The sequence below is a fragment of the Rhea pennata genome, chromosome 2 (genome assembly GCF_028389875.1).
Source record: "Rhea pennata isolate bPtePen1 chromosome 2, bPtePen1.pri, whole genome shotgun sequence".
Lineage (NCBI taxonomy): Eukaryota > Metazoa > Chordata > Aves > Rheiformes > Rheidae > Rhea > Rhea pennata.
Window position 1 is genome coordinate 35,417,970 of NC_084664.1, and position 20,420 is coordinate 35,438,389.

The 20,420-nt window shown below is 40.2% G+C and overlaps 1 protein-coding gene across 3 annotated transcripts in view; it reads right to left on the reverse strand.

The window, feature by feature from the left end:
- RAPGEF5 (Rap guanine nucleotide exchange factor 5) overlaps window positions 1-20,420 on the reverse strand; it is a 167,480-nt gene that overhangs the window by 74,532 nt on the left and 72,528 nt on the right. The window lies entirely within an intron of this gene.

The following is a 20,420-nucleotide window of genomic DNA, read 5'->3' on the forward strand; positions in this document are numbered from 1 at the left end:
CTTTTGTTATTTTTGTCATCTCAAGAGATCTTCCCCAATTTTTCATTATACTCTAACATTTTTGTCTCCCTGTGCATTTGCTAAACTTGCTTTCATAAAGATGTGCTAATTCACAGCATACTGGAAGAAAGAGAAATTCACCAAAGAAAAATTAAAATAGCTTACACAGAGATTTTATTTTGGCTCTCAAGAGACTTCTGATTGGTCCATAAAACAATTTAAATGATGAAATAATCATCTCCCAAGCAAAATAAATCCAGGTATCCTATCAAAACTTCACAGTGGTTTCATGCCGAGCTATCTGTCTCAGAGATGCACAACAAAAAGCAGACATACTGCTTAGCAGATCCTCTTCTGAATACCAGTATTTATCAACTTGCAGATGGTGGTAAAACAAGCAAAAGTCATATCAGGAAAAGAATCTAAATCCTTTGTTGCCAGAAACAATTTTCAATATCACATACAATAATGCACAGAATAAGCACTTTTACAAAAATTGTTGATGTTATCATCTGCATACCGAGCATCCGCTGCAAAGACAACGTTAATAACAAGCTGCTCTTGGAGAAGGGTCAAAAGGATAGCACTGGTAAGACAGAGATGATAGACAACAGGCATCGGGGAGAAGATTAATATCCCTACACAGTCATATATCAAAGAACTCAATTTTTTCCTGTAATCCCCAAACTGCTGAGAGTAGGATTCTTTTTGCTTTCCCTGTTACTAAGAAGCAAGAAACTGCTCACGGGAATAGGGAATGACTAAGCAAGAGTCCTCTTGTGAGCAGAAAGGCTGCTGTCAGGTCCTAGGGCACAAAAAAGCTCAGTTGTGTGTGTGTGCTTAAGCTCAAGAAGCAGTCCCACTGCAAGCAAGATTATCACTCTGCCATACTGACCACTTAAAAAAAAAGATAAAACTAAAAGAAAAAAAAATCTGTGTAAATCAAGACAGACAAAAAGAGAGAGAAAGAAGAGGAGTCTTGCAGAGCACTGTACAGCAAATCAGTGCCAAGAAATGCCCTAAACAGATCCTGAATTCTCTGTAGCCCAAACTGGTCCTGATTACCTCAGAATATTGCCCTTTAAGGTGAAAGCACTTTAACGGATTGGGGTTTAATGAAAGGAAGTAGTACCTGTAACACAGGAAAAGGAGCATGCTTTCTAAAATAACACAAAAACCACATTAATGGTGTCACAGCCACCCAAGTAATGGTATCACAACCCTAACACCCCCCAGCTCTTTGTTAGATAATGAATAATGGCTTTTTAAGACAACTGGAGGCTATGCATTTCGTTTTTCCTTTCTTTGAGCACACACACTTTGAAGCTTTTAGTAGATAGGTTTGACAGCCTGACAGAGTGCTACCACCTTGGCAAGGACAACCTAAGAGACCTTCTCTCTATAACCATACAACAGCTAAGGAAAAAATAAAAAGAGTGAGAGAGCACGAGAGAGAGACAAAAGACATGAGGACAGTATTAATATTGTTATCATTCTCCCACACCTGGCAGGGTAGCACTTATTTCAAAAATATAAGGAAGAATGGCAGACCTAGAGCACGTGCATATGCAAAAACTCTGCAGTGCCCTAGGACAAATTAATGTGACTGTAGGACAAAAGAGACAGCTGCCAGCTATCTCTTCCAGTCGCCTTGCAATTAATGTGGTAGTAGATTGAGCTGATTGGAAATCTTCCAGTACAACATTTTTCTCCTGAAAAATGTGGATCCCCCTAGAACTGAAATACTGCCAGAACATGTCAATTTGAACAGGCACCAGGCTGCCAGGCTTCCCCTGGTATCTGCGTACACTGCACGCTGCAGCCTGGCAGGGCTTTAGATCCCCTTGCCCCTCAGGAGCGCATCAGGTCTGGAGCTAAAGCCTGGAGGTCCCAAATTCCCACATAGGTGACAGGAGAATTAAATTTATATTTCTATCCTGAGGGAACTTGTCAATTGTATTATTTTTACCTGAACAAGGATGGGAACTTTTTTTTTCTTCCTCAGAGTGTAAAGTTTCTCGTAGGATAAAAATTCGAGCACCAGAGGCAGGTATCTCCCTTGCATACACAGATGACATAGCAGTTCAGACCAACAGCTACCAAAAAGCATATCTTCATGATGCCAGGGGGCAATGGATCAGGCCTCAGCTGCAGCAAAAAGCATGAAAGAAATATGATAACAACTAGAGGCCTTAATTCTTGCACAGGATGGGGAAAAAATTCTGGGAGGACGGTAGACTTAACCCGAATATCCCAGCACTGATAAGACATAATACTATTATCATATGCATTTGGGAAAAAAATGTGAAGATGATTGACTAGATACACAGAAATTCTGCTTGAGAATAATCTTAACATCAGAAGAGTGAAATTCTAAAAATTATTGGGATATGAGGGGCACTAGATAACAAATTCATTAACATTCAGAAGAGCTCTTACTTGGTGTCTAAGGCAGCCTGCATATAGCTTTCACACAAGAATGGAAACTACTGCAGAAGATAACTTACTGATATTATTTGTTTTATTAACATAGACTAATCACTTTGGTAAGGATACCTGTGCAAAGCCCTTTCAACCTTTATTATGGACTTAGTGATAAATAAGGTCTCCTGAAAGAATGGAAGAGATAAGGCAGTAAATATATGACACCATCAGCTTCACATAGCTGAAATTAGCAATGCTGGACACCTACAATTTAAGTCAAACAGACAAGACTTGATCTCTTTCTCTGCCTTTTACTCCATTTTATATTTGGTGTGAAGTAAAATATTATTTTTTAAAAAAATTATCCAGTCACTATCTACAAGAGAAACTTCTGTCTCTTGCCTTATGTCCTCAACACCTTTCATGCTGACAATGCCATTATTCTGGTAGAAAAAAAAATAAATAGGGGCAGATACACACTACTCACATTATAACCCAGGATTCCAAACTTGTAAGATTAAAACTTGCCTATTAACTGATGTTCTGCTCACTACATTTATCACTGCAAAACACGCTTCTTTTTCTTGAAGTATCTATACTCACAGAAGGAAGCAGCTGATTTTTCAAGATAGAATACTCAGCAAAGGCCTATATCTGGTTCTGGTCTCACAAAAGCTTAAGATAAATTCTAAAAATGAGACTACTATATAAAGCTAGAGCTCATTCTCAAGAACTCTGGAATCAAAATACCACAAATGCACTGATACTTAATGGGAGTCTTTAACAGAAAGTGCAAAAAAAGATCCAAAGCAAATGTTTAAAATTAAACAGTTTATTTAACCTCTAACTAAACAATAAAAGTCATAAACTAGGGTTTATATCCTATGTTTTGGTGAGTTTTTTTCCAACTAAGTTAGATATAGTGTTGTGGTTTCTTTTGAGAAGAGTATAATTCACTGCGAATATAATTTTCTTCATTTGGATGCTGGTTTTAACTCCTTCTAAAATAGTCTGAAATGACTAGGCTTTTTACTGATGCCTTCTAATGGTTCTTTTCTCCCTAATTAATTCATGCATCTAAATCACTCAAAAATAGATGAGCCACTAATCACTGGCAGACTTGGTAATGTATCCTAAGGGGAGAGCAATGTGTAGAGCATGCAGTCGGCCTGCCAAAAAGAAATGAAGAAGAGGGTAGGTGGAAAAATAAAGCTCATTCCTTTCATCTAATAGCAGATTTGATTCTGCATTTCCCTTGTAGGATAAAATGCTCACTGATTTCAACAAATAGTTCATCATAGGAATGAGAAAAATCAGGCTTTCTGATTCTTCTATACAGGATACTTTTCTCCAATGTTACATGCACAGGAGCAAATTACAGGATCAAATGTTTTGTTCTTGGTACAAGCTTGTTGTCCACATATGGAAAAGAAAAAATGAATGGGGGTGGGAAAGTATGGGTTAGCAATTAACCAGGTGTCATCAGCAATAATTCATTTAAAAGTAGAGGCTACCTTACACAAGAAAGAAATTTCACTTCAAGACTGCAGTGAAGAAAAGAAGAAAACTGTTTTCTTTGTAAAGAAAACTGCCTTTGTAAAGATGGCATATATAAAATACATTTTAATTTTATTTTCAAATATTGAAGAAAACCAAAATTGTCACAAACAATAGAAATCGCAGAATAATATACAATAATGCCAGCCTCTCACATTATAGAGTAACATTTTACATTTCTATTTTATGATTTTAAGTAATCTCAAATTAAATTACTTATATTTTGTTCCAGACAGAATAATCTATCTGTTCCTTAACTAACCATATTCTGTAAAAAAATTATTTCAGTATGAACATTGGGAGCTTCCTTGCTGCTTTCTTTAGATGATACAATCGTGTACAACTTCAGGAGGAAGGTAAGTTAGTTATATCAAGGGCAATCTCAACATTTATTCAAGTTATGGAAAGAAAAAATGCATAGTCACCATGGCAACCACTAAATCACATGGTATCTGCAATGAGATGCAAGGCATCTTGAGTAAACACTCATATGTGTATTTGTGTGTCCTGCTCTGCACAGATTGTCCTTTTGTTGAGGAACACACACCACAACACAGCAAATGCCAGATTTTATGTTGTTTTCTGCAAAATGTTGACAAAAGTAACCCAACATGTAATTTTTGCATGGGATCATTTAACCTTAGAAAAGGAAGAAATATTTAAAAGGTTTACAAGTCAATGTTTTGTTAGGATTCACCTAAATAAACACCATGAAACCTTACAAGTGAGCCTCTCAAACTCACTTTGCACCTCAGCATCAGGAAACTATGCACAAGGGCACTAGGGAAAACATTTGCTGCTGAGGCATGAAGTCTGCCAGACATGTAGCAGCACATCACGCTGGGCAGCCAAAGCTGCTGCTGCCTCCAGCAAACCGCCTCACCCTGCTGGTGAATGTTGCTGCTCCCAAAACAAGGACATCTGATCTACCCTTGGCTCAACTCTGAACCAGGCTGCTGCAAATCTGCCGGGGGCCCCAATGCTACCAGTAACGAATGCATATCTGGCTCCCGAGAGGGCCTCCCCTCCTCCCTGCTCTTCAGAGAGTCAATCCTGTCCAGAAGGGTCCCTTCAGACCCAATTCCTCCACCTACCAGCCCCATCCACAAACCATCTAAATATCCATTAGGCACTAGGCTCCAATAGTGTTTTGCTGCTGCCCTTTTCTAGCTCTTCTTTGGCTACATTTGTGCCCACACAAGGCTCCTTCTCCACCCCTTTAATTCACCATGAGAAGCAGCATCAATATCAGGTTCCTGAGCCATCTCCCTTGGATCACTCACCTTCTCTTCCCCTAAAATACTTCTGCCTCCTTGACCTCCTGAGCAACCTGAAATGACGTCACCTAGGAGAATAGATATAGAGCAACAATACCATGCCACTTGCCAGCTTCCTGTATCCCAGGTTTCATTCAGCCAGCAATGGCTTCATGTTGGGATGCAAACATCCACTGATAGTATCTCTTCCTGATGCCATTCACTGATGCATATCTTCACCTGATGCCTTTCTCTTCCTCACACCACATCCTATCACCATCAGACAGGATAGCATAGACTCCCCAGACTATATCAACACTGCTAATGACACCCAGGAAATACTGCGACTCTCCTATCTCTGCCCTGGACCTTCCTTCTCCCACTTCCGACTTGATTCCTCCCTGACTCACACAGCAATCTACACAACAAAACATGAATTTTGTGGTCATTAGCGGCCACTCTTTTTCTGTATAAGATCTCATCTAACCAACTTCTTCCTGGTGACTCAGGAAATGTTTTTTATAGTCTTACATCTCAGAAAGTCACCCTATCTCATCAGTCCTTCAAGTACTGACTTCCTAAACCTGTTTACCCTTACTGGAGTCTTCCTTCCCATCCAGTTGGTCATGTGCTATTTGACCTGAACTTTGAGAAGTAAGGAGATGCCATGGGGGAAGAAGAGAGACATGCTCTGGAATTCATTAACTTCCAAGGAATGGCTGAGTAAAGGAGAGAGAAAATGAGATGTTTGAACAAGCGATCAGGTCTTAACTTCCTAATAGAAGCCCGTGAAGAGTGTTACAATATCCAAGTACTCCAGGGAAATAACTAATGATCCTTTCTTCAGTTCAGTCATGTTTCAAGAAGCAATTGCCAGAGCAACTAAGTGCTTGAGACGGCCTCAGTCATTGCCATGATTTATCTTCTGCATCATCATAACTGCAACAGTAGGTCAGGAGGACTTGTGCTTTATGGATGCCTTGAATATTAATACAGACATGGGAGGATTAGGAGAATGAAATCAGAAACACACAGGCCACAATAACTTGACTGAAGAAAGATAAAGACAAAGCATTTGAAATTTCAACATAAGGCTTCTCTTATGTTTTTAATAAAATGAATCAGAGTTTCGTGATTCTAAACACAGCTTGCTTATACATTCTTCTAAGCCCTTAAAATGCAAGCTATCACAATCTAACATTCCTAAAGATTTGTTAGGAATTTTTGTTCCCAATAAAAGTAATGAATATGCAGTTAACAGTGCATCTACCCACTGAGTAAAGACAAAAAAAAAAGCTGTAATTTCTATCTTATACTTCTATCTATACTGGAGCAAATCCTCCCTGTGCAGTGCGTTTCTTCACCTGCACTTACAGCTTGCATTGGTGCAGTGGCTGCCTGTTAATAACCAGCAAAGCCAGAGATGAGACCTTGGGTTCACAGGCATTAATTGGATATACAAAGCACAACCTTTACACATAGCATCTCACCTGACCCGCTGAAGCAGTGCTGTGCCAGAGAACATCTTGTGAGGCCACACATCCACCTCCGTAAGGAACAAGGACATGTTTGCATAACAACAAAAGCGACTGCCTAGCAGCTTCACAAGAATCTCTAAAACTGTAAGGTTATTCAAACCCCATACACTACTGATCTTTCTTTTTAGTTAAGTGAGGCTTTGCTGGCACAGAAGGACATTTTTGGAATAAAGATGATTTAAAACATTACCATCACCAGAACTTCCAGGCTATTTGGGGATCTTAAAGACAATTCTCCTCCTCTCCCCCCCAGCAATTTTCAAACTGTTCCCCCATGATGGGTGAAGGAAAAATACTGCTTTCAACACTGTCTTCCCAATTACTGTGTTCCAAGGTCAGTAATGTGAAGAATACTAAGCTAACCCAGTTTTGAAGGTCAAGATGTAAAAGACAGAGTAATTTTCATTCATTTGGCATTCAAGATGCATTTTTTCTGAATTTCAAATCACAAAATCACTGCTAATTTATCAGATTTTAAGTTTTGGCTCACTAAAAATTAGACTATTCTAAAAATAAAATATATTTTTTATTTAATCTGATTAAGATGTTTCTGTATAGCATGAGCTAAGCCTCTAATTATTTATATCCCTACATTAATCCCTATTGCTACTTAAAAAGAAGTAAATTCATAATGATCCATTTTGATGGAAAACATTCATGCACTGAAGAGTGGTAAAGCAACAGAAGTCAAGATGCTCAGTGTAGCTAGGGCCTAAAAACGAACAAATGTTTCTCTATGATGTGTGTGCCAGGAAAGTAGGAACTCACACGACATTTGGCAGTGATTTCCCATGATGACGCAACTTTTTGTGGCTTTCATTTTCATAAAAGCCCTACTCTATTTAGAGTTAGCTCCTTACTCTTAACAATGCAATACAGATAAAGTTCATTAGATATATTGTCTAAGGTAGAAAGAGAAGAAGTTTTGCTGCAGCAAGCGCTTAACATGTGCATGGCAAATCAGAAGGAAAAACTATAAAAAGGATTAGAACAAATTATTCGCTGCAACAGCGAAAGTGAGGTGGGCTGAATTATTCTGATATTCTACATTGTGCTGAATTAGCAAAATTGCCAAAATGAAGACTCCCCAAAATGGGATATATTATTAGATCTTAATCAATAGGATTTATTGATGAGCACTCAGCCGTTTGACGCAGATCTCTTCCATGCACGAGACCACTGGAATACAGGAAATCACAGTTTTAGTGAATTACACAGAAAATTGCAAATACATATGAGATTATAGTTAATTTTTACATTACAATGGTCAAGTATCTTTTACAGCTTGTTGGTATTTCTGCTGGAATGCAACATCTTCATTTCTTCATACTGCAGGTAAGGCATGAATTTCTACCATAAAGAAATAAGTGAATTGCCCCCCTCCCTTTTTTTTAACCATTTCCACACTTACGGGATCCTTACTCCATATTGAACATGACACAAGCTAAAAACTAATAGCCTTTCCAAATACCATGTATATGCACAGTTTACTGTATAGCTTTTGTCTAATACAACTCTGTTATTCCCATGTCACTGCTATAAAAACTACATGTGTCAACTGATTAATTGGTAAATATCAGAGAGAGTTTAACTGCATTACAACAGCAGCTGAGAAGGAAAATGGTGCAAGGGATTTATACCTTTTTTCCCTGCACAGAACAAAACTGTTTCATAACAAATGCTTTTCCCACACATACACATACATATATATATATACACACACACATATATATATTTGCTTGTGTGTGTCTGTGTAACAGCTGGGGGTGGGAGAGCGACCATCTATGAATTCCTGGAAGGATACAGTCACCTAGTGCAAGACTGTTCTACGAGCGGCTACAGACCCCAAGCAAGTTAGCACAGATACCTACGGCTTTGTGGTAAAATTGGCGTATGTTCTTTCAGTTCCTGCACAGGTTCCTACAAGGAAGTGCCTAAAGTGAGGCACCAAGATAAAAGGTACAGACTTTTAGAGGTCTTCTGCAGTGAAAGCTATGACTGAAGGGAAGGGAAGGGAAGGGATCTTTAAGGAAGGATCCAATTTTGGGTTCCCATGTCAAAAATCTGTGACCTGCAGTGATTTGTTCAGGCTTAAAAAGAGATGCTGTTTCACCTCATTTATAGCATTCTTCAGCCAGTCAGCGCATCCTAAATACTTAAACACCATGCTGGTGTGTGAGGGCATCTCAGGCAGCTAGGTTCACAATAGTCCAGAAAAAAGGAGATAGGGAAGCGTTCATTCGCCCAAGGTCCTGGGGGACATCTGTGCAGAAAAGGGAGCTCCCAAGCCCCAGTCTGACACCCAGAGGCCATTAGCAGCCCCCTCTCTTTTTTGGGGGGGAGGCTAGCTAAGGTGTGCCTACAAAGGGCTACCTCCAAGGTCGCTGCAGTGAACAGGCAGCCTGCGTGTTTCGCTTTTACTGTCAGCAGGCACTGGCCAGTGAGCAGGAGAAAGGTGACTCTCACAGCACTGAAGCAAGGGCAGAGCAGTTTGCAGAGACCTCACATGTGATGCCCGAGTGTCAGGTTTGGTGCAGACAAACCGAACCAAAAAAGGAAACTGAAACTTTTCAGGAACTGCCAGCTGAAAAGCTGATGCAATCTGAAGAGGAAAAGTGGGGAGGAGTGTCGCAACAGATGGCTCATCAGGATAAAGCAGCTTCTCTGCTACCAACCTGAGACTGCCTGTAAATGACTGCTTAATTCTACAGTGTGAAAAAGGGTCCCACAAGCACTCCTTGTAAGTGGCCAGCTTTGCTTTTGGCAAGGTTCGCAGGCTACTTTATCCGTGTACAGCACGTGCACACAGATGCACATACCTCTACAAAGAGACAGACCTGAGGGACCACTCTTTTGAGCAAATGATACACAAGCATCCTATGTTGCTTGCTGGAGAGGGATTCTGCCACATCCTTAAAGAAACCCTGAGAGAGGTCTCCCTCACAGGTGCCACCATCTGCAGCAAGAAGGATTTGATGAGCTCTCAGGGGAGGATGGGGCATGGCTCATTTCCCTCTGGAAGCTGTTCAGATGCCAACAATAAAGCAGGTAGGACACTATTCTCACCCCCACCCCAGCTTAATTTTTCCTCTGTAGGGAGCAGCTCACTGCAAAGGGAGTTTCGTTTAGAAGTCATGTTCTTTTACATGAGTTTATCAAATCTAAGAAATCTAGAGAAATCAATATAGCACAATGTTCAGCTTGCTATGGGTATTGTGAACAGACCAACACATTATTTAGACAGACTGAATCAATCCACCGCAAAGTTCCAAGTGTCACATGCAGACAGACAAAGCCAGAGCGTCGGTACCCCTTCCAGCCATCTGCCATTGGCATGGGGAAGCCCAGGCTTGAATGTGTCTGGTTTTTAGCTCAAAACTTAAACAACTAGGCTTTGCTTGTGAGAACTGAAACTACAGTCGCTTCATTCCAGCCAGCTCTGATTAGTATCTTCTGCCCTGACCACATCAATTCTCCCTACTAACCTGCTAAATATGACCAAGCAGCATTAATTCTGCAAGCACTAAATTGATTTAAATGTTGTAGTTGTATCTACATATATATTTCAAAGGCTCCTGTGGTGAATAATCCCCTATTTGTATTATATAAAATATTTGGTAAAAGGGATAAGCTGATACTGCATTTCTTTAATAAACAGTAGTTCCCCAAAAAGAGAAGAATCACCACGATATTGCTACCAAACTAAAAAGGTGCATTCTGTGCTAGTTTTCTCTTGTATTAGGAGAGCTAGTAAAGCTAGTTAGTGCTGCTTCACTCCTCCTGGCATCGGGGTAGGCAGAAACGCTGCTCCCGACAGCAGCACGCACAGGACAGCTCCCATCACCTCCCAGAGGAAGTGGAGAAGAGCTGTGGGATGGTGCTCAGTCCTGCTGCTCCACGTGAGACGGCAGTGAGACCAGTCAGACTCACAAGGGGCAGAGCTGATGCAGACCACAGCCAGCAAAGAGGTTTTGGCTCTATGCCCTTCCCATGGTGTAGTAGGGTAATGCTGTGTGGTTCAGCATCATCTCCTCTTCAGGGCCTACCAGAGTACAGTGCTTTGAAAATTCATCTAAGGTTTGAACTCCAGCATGCTGTTAAAGGAAGTACCAGATGCCATCCATAATCTTCCTGATTTAGGTCATTCTGTCATTTTCTAAGTCACCAAATGAAGCTAAGAAGTACTTTTTCCTGCAACCAGCAGCTGCTATCGCTCCCACACATCAGAGCATTCCTCCCTCAGATGTGAATGTTCCAATAAGGGACAAAAAAGCCAGGAACTGCCTGCCACGTGGCATCAAAGTATATTCGAGAAGTGCCACAGGGTCACTGCTAATTTCAATCCTGTTTAATGTTTCCACATGAAACATCTAATTAAAACTTTTCACTGGGTAGTTGAAACAAAATCAGTGCATGTGTACTTGAGTCCTCATTTTCACATGCTGTGAATTAGAATATGGAAGGTGCTGCACACAGCACTAGAAACACTATTTGAGAAAGGACAGGGGAATACCTGCTTTGATTTAGAGGGAAGCAGTCAGCAAAAATATCACTAATGGCCTAGCTTTTCGTTCCTTTGCTTTTTGAGCTGCCATATACAACCAAGGAAAATGAATGTAAGTGGTGTATTAACTGCTACCAAATCAGCATTCTCCACAGGCGTCTGCGTGTCAAGCACATCTTGCAAAAGGCCACCACCTTCCATGGCTACAGCACTATAGAAGCACTAGACCCCCAGGGCCAGACCCTGCTCTTACACAAGAATACCTATTAACATCGGTAGGAGCTGAATTAAGCTTTAAAATGCAGGCAGGCAGAGTGAGTGACAGAAGAGCCATAGCACAGGGACAAGGTTTAGAGATTATTTAGAAATGCCTCATGATTAAAATAAATAAATCTTGAGAAAGAGAAGTCTGCACAAAAAAACGTCAAGGTGTCTTTTCTTGCCATGGAGGAAACTTCAGCAATAGGGGCGAAGATGTATTAAGTTCTCTTTAGGGTTGCCCTTCCTCCAGAAAGCCGTTGAAGCAAACAGGCTGAGAGGCTAACCTGTATAAACAGGTTAAGCAGAGATGTCTGAACAAACGGTGGGAAAAGTGGAGTTTTCGTATCAGCCTGCCCCAGGCAGTCTCAAGAGCATGCCTGCAGCAGCAAACCTTGACCATGCTGGTGGCATTTATTCCAGTGAGATCCTGACTCAGGCTGTCAGATCTCTGCAGAAAGATTGTTTGGTTGGTAGTTGGGAAGGGTTGTGATGCCGGCACAGTAGCACCTGAAATCAACGGAAGCCTCACGTACTCCTGAGCATCCTGCCCACGGAAGCCCACTAACTTTAGAGAGCAGGGAGTACTCTAAATGGAAATTGTCTGATTAGAGAATGTACTCCACTCTAGTTTCTCCTGGAAGTAGGAGCAAAGCTTGACCTGTAGAAACATCACCGGTGCACAGCAAAGACAATCACCTGCTTAATGACACTATCCACATATCTCCTGCATCACCAGCCCAAATCTCCACTACAACATGAATGAAGATTCTTCCTGAACATATTTGGGGGGTGGGAGGGGAAAGAAGGGGGACCAAAGGCACTTCGACCTTTTTGTCAGCCTCTGAGCCCTGGGCAGGCTATGAAATTGCAGACACCAATGACGAAGCTGTGGTGGACAGCCATCAACTTCTGGCTTATCAACAAAGTTTTCCAGTTTATCTCGATCATTTCATTTCAGTCAGGTCCACGCTGAGAGTCAAAGCCTGACATCCTCAACTGGTTTCAATTTCAACAGAAAAAATAGTAAAACAATGAATGACCTCACCAAAAGGTATCTCACTGAAAGGTGAAGCACAAAATTACTTCTTTTGAATTTCAAAAACTGTTTCAAATTTCTGATTTAAGTTTCAATGCTTAATATCCAAAATATTATAAACCTTACTTTTTAATCATCCTGAAGGTAGTCAACAAATTTCCTTAACTTGACAGAGAATTCCAGGCTCTTTTGCTCTTCCGAGTTCCTTGGTCAAATGTAGGAATAACTGTGCAGGAGCAGATGGCAGGAAACAACCATTGTAGTATCACCATAACTGGGAATTTACTTATATATCAGAGAAATGGAGAAAAGAACATTGAGGAAGTCATAAAAGGCGTTGATTGTACAAGGAGGGGCACTGACTAGCAAATTTTAAAAAAGGAGAATGTTAGAGCAGGTGCCTTAAATTCATAAATTGTTAATTTCTACTTCTCTACAAGAAAAAACAGGGTATCTTTTTTTTATGTAAGCCTCTGGTCAGACTAGAAACGTAGACAGGTAAGTAGTTTGTGCAATTTGTTTCTACACAAACATGTAATAATGAGTCTTGGGAATACAACAGAAAGGATAACAGGTAATATGGCCAGTAACTTCAAAGGTCTGAGCTAGAAAGAGATCTATGCAGACAGATAAAACTTCAAAACACTTGGATTTTCAGTAGCACATGAAATCCTGAAAGAAACACGGAAGGAAGGGTACAGAGATGACTTGCAAGTGAAAGCCTTCAAAGAGTTTCTCTGCTTTTTCACACTGATATTGCCCATAAGGGGAAAATTTGGAATCGGGTTTTTGGTACCGGAGCTGGGAACTTCATTGTCCCACTGTCCTCAAAATTAGCTGTCCTGTCCTCTCCTTACTCCTGGATGCTCACCTTTTTTTCTTTTTTCTTTTTTTTTCTTTTTTTTCTTTTTTTTTTTTTTTTTTTTTTTGTGCTATATAAGTCTTCAGGAAGTCACTGGAGAAGCATCTGAACAACCAGAGGCTGAGATGTGACTCTGACTCTCTGGCCTTGCTGCAGTTTTGCTCATTTTTTTTTTCAAAAAATGTGCTCTCTGGCCCCCTGCAGTTTGAAGTCCAACATAGCTTCAGCCCACTGGGATCCCCGAGCCACCTCTCAATGATCTCAAAGCACTTCAACAACATTCATTAACTACTGCAGGTTTTTATAGTACTCCTTCCAGGTCCGACAGGCTTAAGATCCCATTTTACATCAAAGTAAACAAAGAGGCAGAGAAGTGAAGATCACATATTAAATAATGAATGGAGTCAAAAATAAACTTCAAGTGTTTGACTCCCAGCCTTCTGTCCCATTAAGTATTACATGCTGTTTTCACTCTTCTCACCCCACAACCTAAAAGTACTGTCACATATGAGAATGAGTCATCATTCTAAAACAAAGAAAGCTCAGCATGCAAAATATGTATGTGCAATTTCCTTCTATACAAAGTGTATCAATGTTACAGACCAAATCACAAAAAGGAGCAAATTAAGCTTTCTTTCCTTTCCTCTTTCCTTTCCTTTCCCCCTTTCTTTTCTTTTCTGTTCTTTTTTTCTCTTTTCTTTTTTCTTTTCTTTTCAATACTCCAGGCAAAGCATCTGGAGGAAAGAAAGTAGTATGGGAATATATAACCTAACTCGAAGGAAGAGAGTGAACTGCCCAGTATCCTGTAATTGCACATGTTCCAATATTATGCTGACAAAGTATCATGTGAGCACAAACATTACTCATCTCAATTGTTTTATTTTTACCGAAAGAAGGACATTACCATCTAACTGCCATTTTGCACAGCTTACAATAGGGCTTTCTTCTCCAAAACTCTGATCACATTAACTTACTCAACAAAAGGAATACTAAGAACTCTTAAAATTACATAGTAAATAAAAATACATATTAAAAAAAAAAGTGTTTCAAGAGACTGAAACAGATTTCCCAGTAGCAAGATAACCCCAGTTCTACAACTGAGCAGGAAATATTTTCCTTATCTCTGGTAAACTTTTTCCATTTCAAAAAGATATCTGTTTTGCCCTGAAAAAATCCTAAGAACTGCAGAAGTCTTTTTCTTTTTCCTTTTTTTTTTTTTTTTTTTTTTTTTTGAAAAGATAAAGATGTTGGCTTACCCAGAATAGGTGATCACCTGGAGGTACGTACTCATTCCAGCACATGAAAGATCAGACTTCAGGAATAGGACACTCTCTTGGAACATGATAGAACTAGATTCAAGTCCTTTTTCTTCCTGATTCACACCACAGACTTGAACTTCAGGCTGCCTCCAGAGTAAGCATGTTACAGATCTCTTAATTACTTACTGTTACTCAGTACAAGGCTGTCAGCTGACAGCCTCACTGATAGTCTTCAACGACAAGCCAAGAAAAAACTAAGTCAGCACTGCAAACTACTGTATCAGCCTGGGATAAGGTGGCAAATGGCAGACTCCTGCGCTTACATGCTAAACCTATTCCGTTTCACTGACTTCAGACACCTACCCCATCCCACGGCTGTTGAAGCCATCAATACTTCCACAGCCACTCTCAGTGTGCCACAGTTATGCCCATTTGATCCATGGTCCTTCTGCAGCAGATGCCAGGCAGCCCCCAGTACAAGAGGAGGGAGCCAATCTGCACACAAGTTCTCCAGCAAGTCTACCCCAGGCAGCGCGCTATGACCAAAGCAGCTATGACTTATTTAGAAAATAAAGCACAATCAGTCTCAAGCTCTGATTACATCAAGCTCTGATTTCAGTCACTGATTGCATTCAGACATCATTCCATGTCATTGCTTAAAGAGTATTTTTCCATCAGAGCACTGATCACTGATCACCAATCCAGTAGTGCAGTATAATGCAAGGCCACAGCCTTATCAAACTAACAAAAACTCCAACTCTGGACATGTCCTGGCATTCATTCTTGTTTCTTTGCAGGTGTCCAGTTGGACAGATAGGTGCACCCTAAAATAACCCTCATGTGTCATGGCAGGAATTTCCTGGAGAAATTCTTCAGTCATGAGTAACCTGTACAACCCCGGGCGCCCTGTCGTTAATCTTCTTTTGTAAGCCTTTTAACAGCTTCAGCCCAACCAGTAAACCTGCTTCAATGAGCAAATCATCTGTCTTCTTAATGAGACCACTGATTAGAAAAGTTAGTACTCTGTAAATTAACAAAACTGTTTTTAAATATCTGTTGTCCTTCTGAAAACACACCTGCACTCCTGAGATATAACTCTAACCTCAAATTAGCTAAATCACAGAATCAATACACCAAAGCAGCATGTACAGCGAGTAACCCTTATTTATACATGCATTATTCCATAAAAAAATTACAAGGTGGATATAGGAAACATTTCTCTCCCCGCTTATGCATTGAAGTACTGAAACAGCCTAAGCCTAGAATAAAATTTATTTAGTTGAATAATGAATTCATATTCTTTAGTTGGTTTGAAAAAATGTGGGAGTCTTGAATTTCCTTTGAACATTAGTGTCAACTTGTAAAAAAACTTATTCAATTGGTCTGATTATGCAAACAGAAATATAACCTAAAGAATACTTTCCCCAGATTACTGAGGTAAAAAGATATTTGAGTACTCTTTCAATTTTGCTAAAGTAAACACTATAAACAGATAGAATTTTAAATCAGTGCAACACCGAACCAGAAACAGTATCGAGTCTATTACAAAGATACTATTTGAGTCCGTGGTTGCTAAAAAGAAGTTCCCCAAAACCACTGTTTAGTGCCAATATACCTCAAATGTATCTCAAATGAGTTCTTCAGTAAAAAAGCTATGACAAATCGCTTCAAATGGCTGTATCTCACTTGCTATATTATAACCGATGCTAACAGTAAGCAAACCTCTTGAAAAAGCAGACTCGTTTTATAGCTGAACACTTCAATACGGATTCTTGATTTATTTCCTATCAAAGCAATTGTTTTAATATATTTGGTTATGACGAAATGTAGTATGTAAATAACAAAAATACAAATATCCAATTTTTCTAGGTTTATGAGTGCCATTTGCTAGTAAAAGTAAAAAAGAAACTGCTAGCTTACATAGTTATTTTTGCTCTGGCTCACATTTGGAACTAAAAGTATTTCTGTGCATTTTAGACAACTGGTTCATTTTATTTATCGAAGTGATTTTTACCTTGAAGGAATGAGATAGCACAGAGAAGAGACTGATCTCATTATTTAGAAACCTATTTATTACTATTTACTTTATGCTCATCTGCAAAACAGAAGTTTTAGGAAACCTAACACATATGATACAGGCAGCACCTTTATAAAGAACCTTAGTCTAACACATTAAAAAATGGCAATGGGAAACAAACCACTATCATTTGGTTTCTGTTTTCCTCTACAAGCTTGTCAGTACTATTACAGTTAGAACATTTTGCAAACATTATATTCACCAGAGAGGAATTTGGCATTCTGTGCTACAGAAAACAATCTCATATTACAGTATACCAGTTTAACGTGGTCATAACAAGCTTGTAATACCAGAAAGAAACTAGTAGCTCACATAAAATAGAGCTTGAGCATAAAACTTTAAAAAAGTTTTCTGAAGAAATGCTATGATTTACCACAGTGCTAAATTTGTACAGAAAAGACAGCATATCAGAAACCTGAAATAAAAGGAATATTGACTTTCTGACTTGGGTGCTTAAACTATGAAATAAAATGTGTTCATGAACAAAATCATCGACTGCTCCAATTTTATACCCTCCAAAACAGATCCAGACCAAAGGAATCCCTTCTCTCCGTCACCGCAGTTCCAAAATGAGTTTCCTCTAGTGACCTACCCACCTGTCACATATTTTCCCCTCTTCCAGACCATCTGCTTTTTCTGAGAAAGAAAGAATTATATTTCTTCTCTCTCTGAACAGACCAGTGCCCCAAACCAATCCGTGCTTCACCTGCCCCCTGTGGGCTGTAGATCCCAGCCCCAGCATCACGCTCTGCAGAGCACATCTAGGTATTTGACCTGCCTGAGGACCTCTGGCATAGGGGCAGCCCAGGCTCTGCCATACCCACACAGCATTTACCCTTGCTATGTGAGTCAAGTTCTGTCCCCAGGTGCAGATTAAGTTGGTCATTAATTATCTGAATGACAGGAGTGCTCTGCAGTCCTACTGCCAGACTAGATCTCCATCTCAGAGCACTCCAAACGCAAAAGGGAAAGGAGGGTCATTTCCCCAAGCAGCTTCACACCTCACTCGCTATAGAAGAAAAAATACAAAAAGTCCATCAGATGCCATACTCTCCTGTGAAGCCAAGAGCTCTTCCCTCTTCAGAGGAAGACACGGGGATCAGCAAAGCCCAATCATACTCCATTTGTGTTTGCTGCTAGCAATAAGAAAAATGTGTAAGGTTGTACCAGTCTGGGAATAGCTGCCTTAGAAACAGAGTAGGTAGCAACAGAGGAGCCACAATTCAATTTTCCTGACATTTTAAGTGAGTGAAACATAATGTACTTATATTTGAAGTACGCGTGTTTAGAATTTTAACTCAGCATTCAAGCTCCTTCTTCTTCTTGAGTATTCCTGGAGGAGAACAAATTAGACTTCCACTTAGAGGAGCCAGTCCACCTTGACTGTGTTAGAAACTGCAGCTTTACCTCCTAGGTGGTGGCAAAGCCTACAGCACCCAGCAGCTACGCTGTCAGCGTCTCGCTGAAACGCACCACCCTGCCTGCACAACCACTAGGATTTCTGGTTAACGCTGCATTGGCGGGAAGGCTAGCCCAACTAGTAGGCTGCTGAAGTGCTGAAAGAAGAGCATGGCAGGATATTCATGCATTTCATTCACAGACCGTCAGCTTCCCTTTGAGGAAGGCAGATCATCCACGAAAGCGCAGTTTGAGTTCACCAGGAAGGAAAGCTGGTGAAAGACTCGGTGCAGGCTACCTGCTGAGAAACGAGGGGCCTGCGGAGAACACGCAGAGCTTTTCCATCTCCCTGTCTTCACAGAGTGCCCATTATCCTGTTCTAAGGAAGTAATGTACAAGCAACCTATGCTTCTTTAAAAAGACAAGATGGGCGCACTACACATCATTTTGTAAGGACACCATACCTGAGCACATTGTTCCTCTAACATTTCAAACAAGCACAGGAGACTGGGCAATAGACCCAGGTCAATGAAGTGCCGTCACTTCTGCAGCCCTAAAATTCAGTGGGAGGGCCTGGGAGCCCGTGTGCGAGCGGCACTCGCTGCATTTCTCCTCAGAGAAGAGAAGGCACCTGGAAGGGCCTACACTCAGTAACGCCTTTTCTGATGACCATTGCTCGTGAAATCACTAAACTAGATGGGTTCTCAGCAAATACACCCATGCTAAGGACTGGAAGTCTCTCCTGCACCCAAGCCTGGGCTGCCTGGACCACAGGTCCTGTGGTGGCCACATCATCACCCACCCCTACAACCACCAGCGCAGCACAAATGGGGCAGCAGGAGCATATCAGCTTGTTATTGCTCCTGCTAAACAGAAGCCATTTATCTCCTAAAGTATGCCAGCAATTGCCAAGTACTGAACTTTTCAAAGGGGAAATAAAGCAAAGCTGAGCACTCCTTTCCATTTTTAGAACTGCTTTGTGTAGCTGCAGAACTACAGCTGACACCACATTACCCTCTGCAACGACCACAGCAAGCAGCTAAAACACCACTGAATTTTTGGAGTATCAGTCCCAATATTCCTCCCTTTCATACGCTCACAGAATCTGTAATCTTTCTTCAAAATCCTGAAACACAATTAGAAACCTTTCCTGGCTAAAATCTTCTTTATATAAGCTCCTAAACTTTTAATTGTGCTTTGCTGATACGGTTTAAAGATATATGGAAATTCTGCCAGATGTCCATGGCTGGTGGATCAGCCGAGGAACAATTCAATCTCAGGGATTTGAGCCCAGCTAATTACTCTCCTCCCTTGTGGGTACCTACTGATACAATTACATATTTAACTACACAAGACTAGACCTTATATGCTGCTGAACAGACCAGCGTGAAGCTCTGAAATAAGATTTCATCTTTCTCTTTTCCTTTGTACAGCCCTACTTCAGTAGGAACGAGCTCACAGAGGAGATGAAAAGTAATTCTTTTCTAAAGCACAGATATTATTCTATTGCCCAGTAAGTAGAAAATGGAGGAGAATTTATGTATATAACAAGAGGACTACGTGGGATTTTTGTTGCTTCTTGCAGTTATTGTTCTGGGGAGCTTTAGATGAGTATGCAAACAGAATATAAATTTTTACCAGGAGAACAAAATTAGGATATATTCTGCTATAAGCCTAGCAGTCATGTTTTCGTACATTTTCAATCCAGTTACTAACATTTGAATAAGTACTTCCAGAAGCAATAAACACAATGCTGCTTTCCTCAGTGTAAGTTTTGGTTGAAAATAGAATTTTTTCAAGAAGCTGCTGAATTCCCTATCCAGACCAGTTTTTTATTCACACTGAAAAGCTTCAGTTAACACTTTCTTCCAAATATACTAGCAAAATATTTTTTTTAAGACAACTGTTTTAAAAAATAAGTACTGGAAGCGCTCACGTGCTTTATATATTATTTAAATACATCTTTAAAAAGACAAACATTTCATTATAATTGGTAGAAACAACAATTTGGTAGAAAATATGCAGAAATCATCTGCTATTTCATATGTGCTACGCAATACAGTAATAACAGTAATTGACAGGTAATGTCAACATAATAATAATTTAAATGTTTTTAAAAATATTGAACTTTTCATATTTCAGTGAAATGTAAACGACAGAACAGCTACAGTTACAGCTCCATGACTAATGTGTGTCCTGGATTCTGACCATCAGCTTTGCTATTTCAGTTTTCTGACCTAAATCTCCC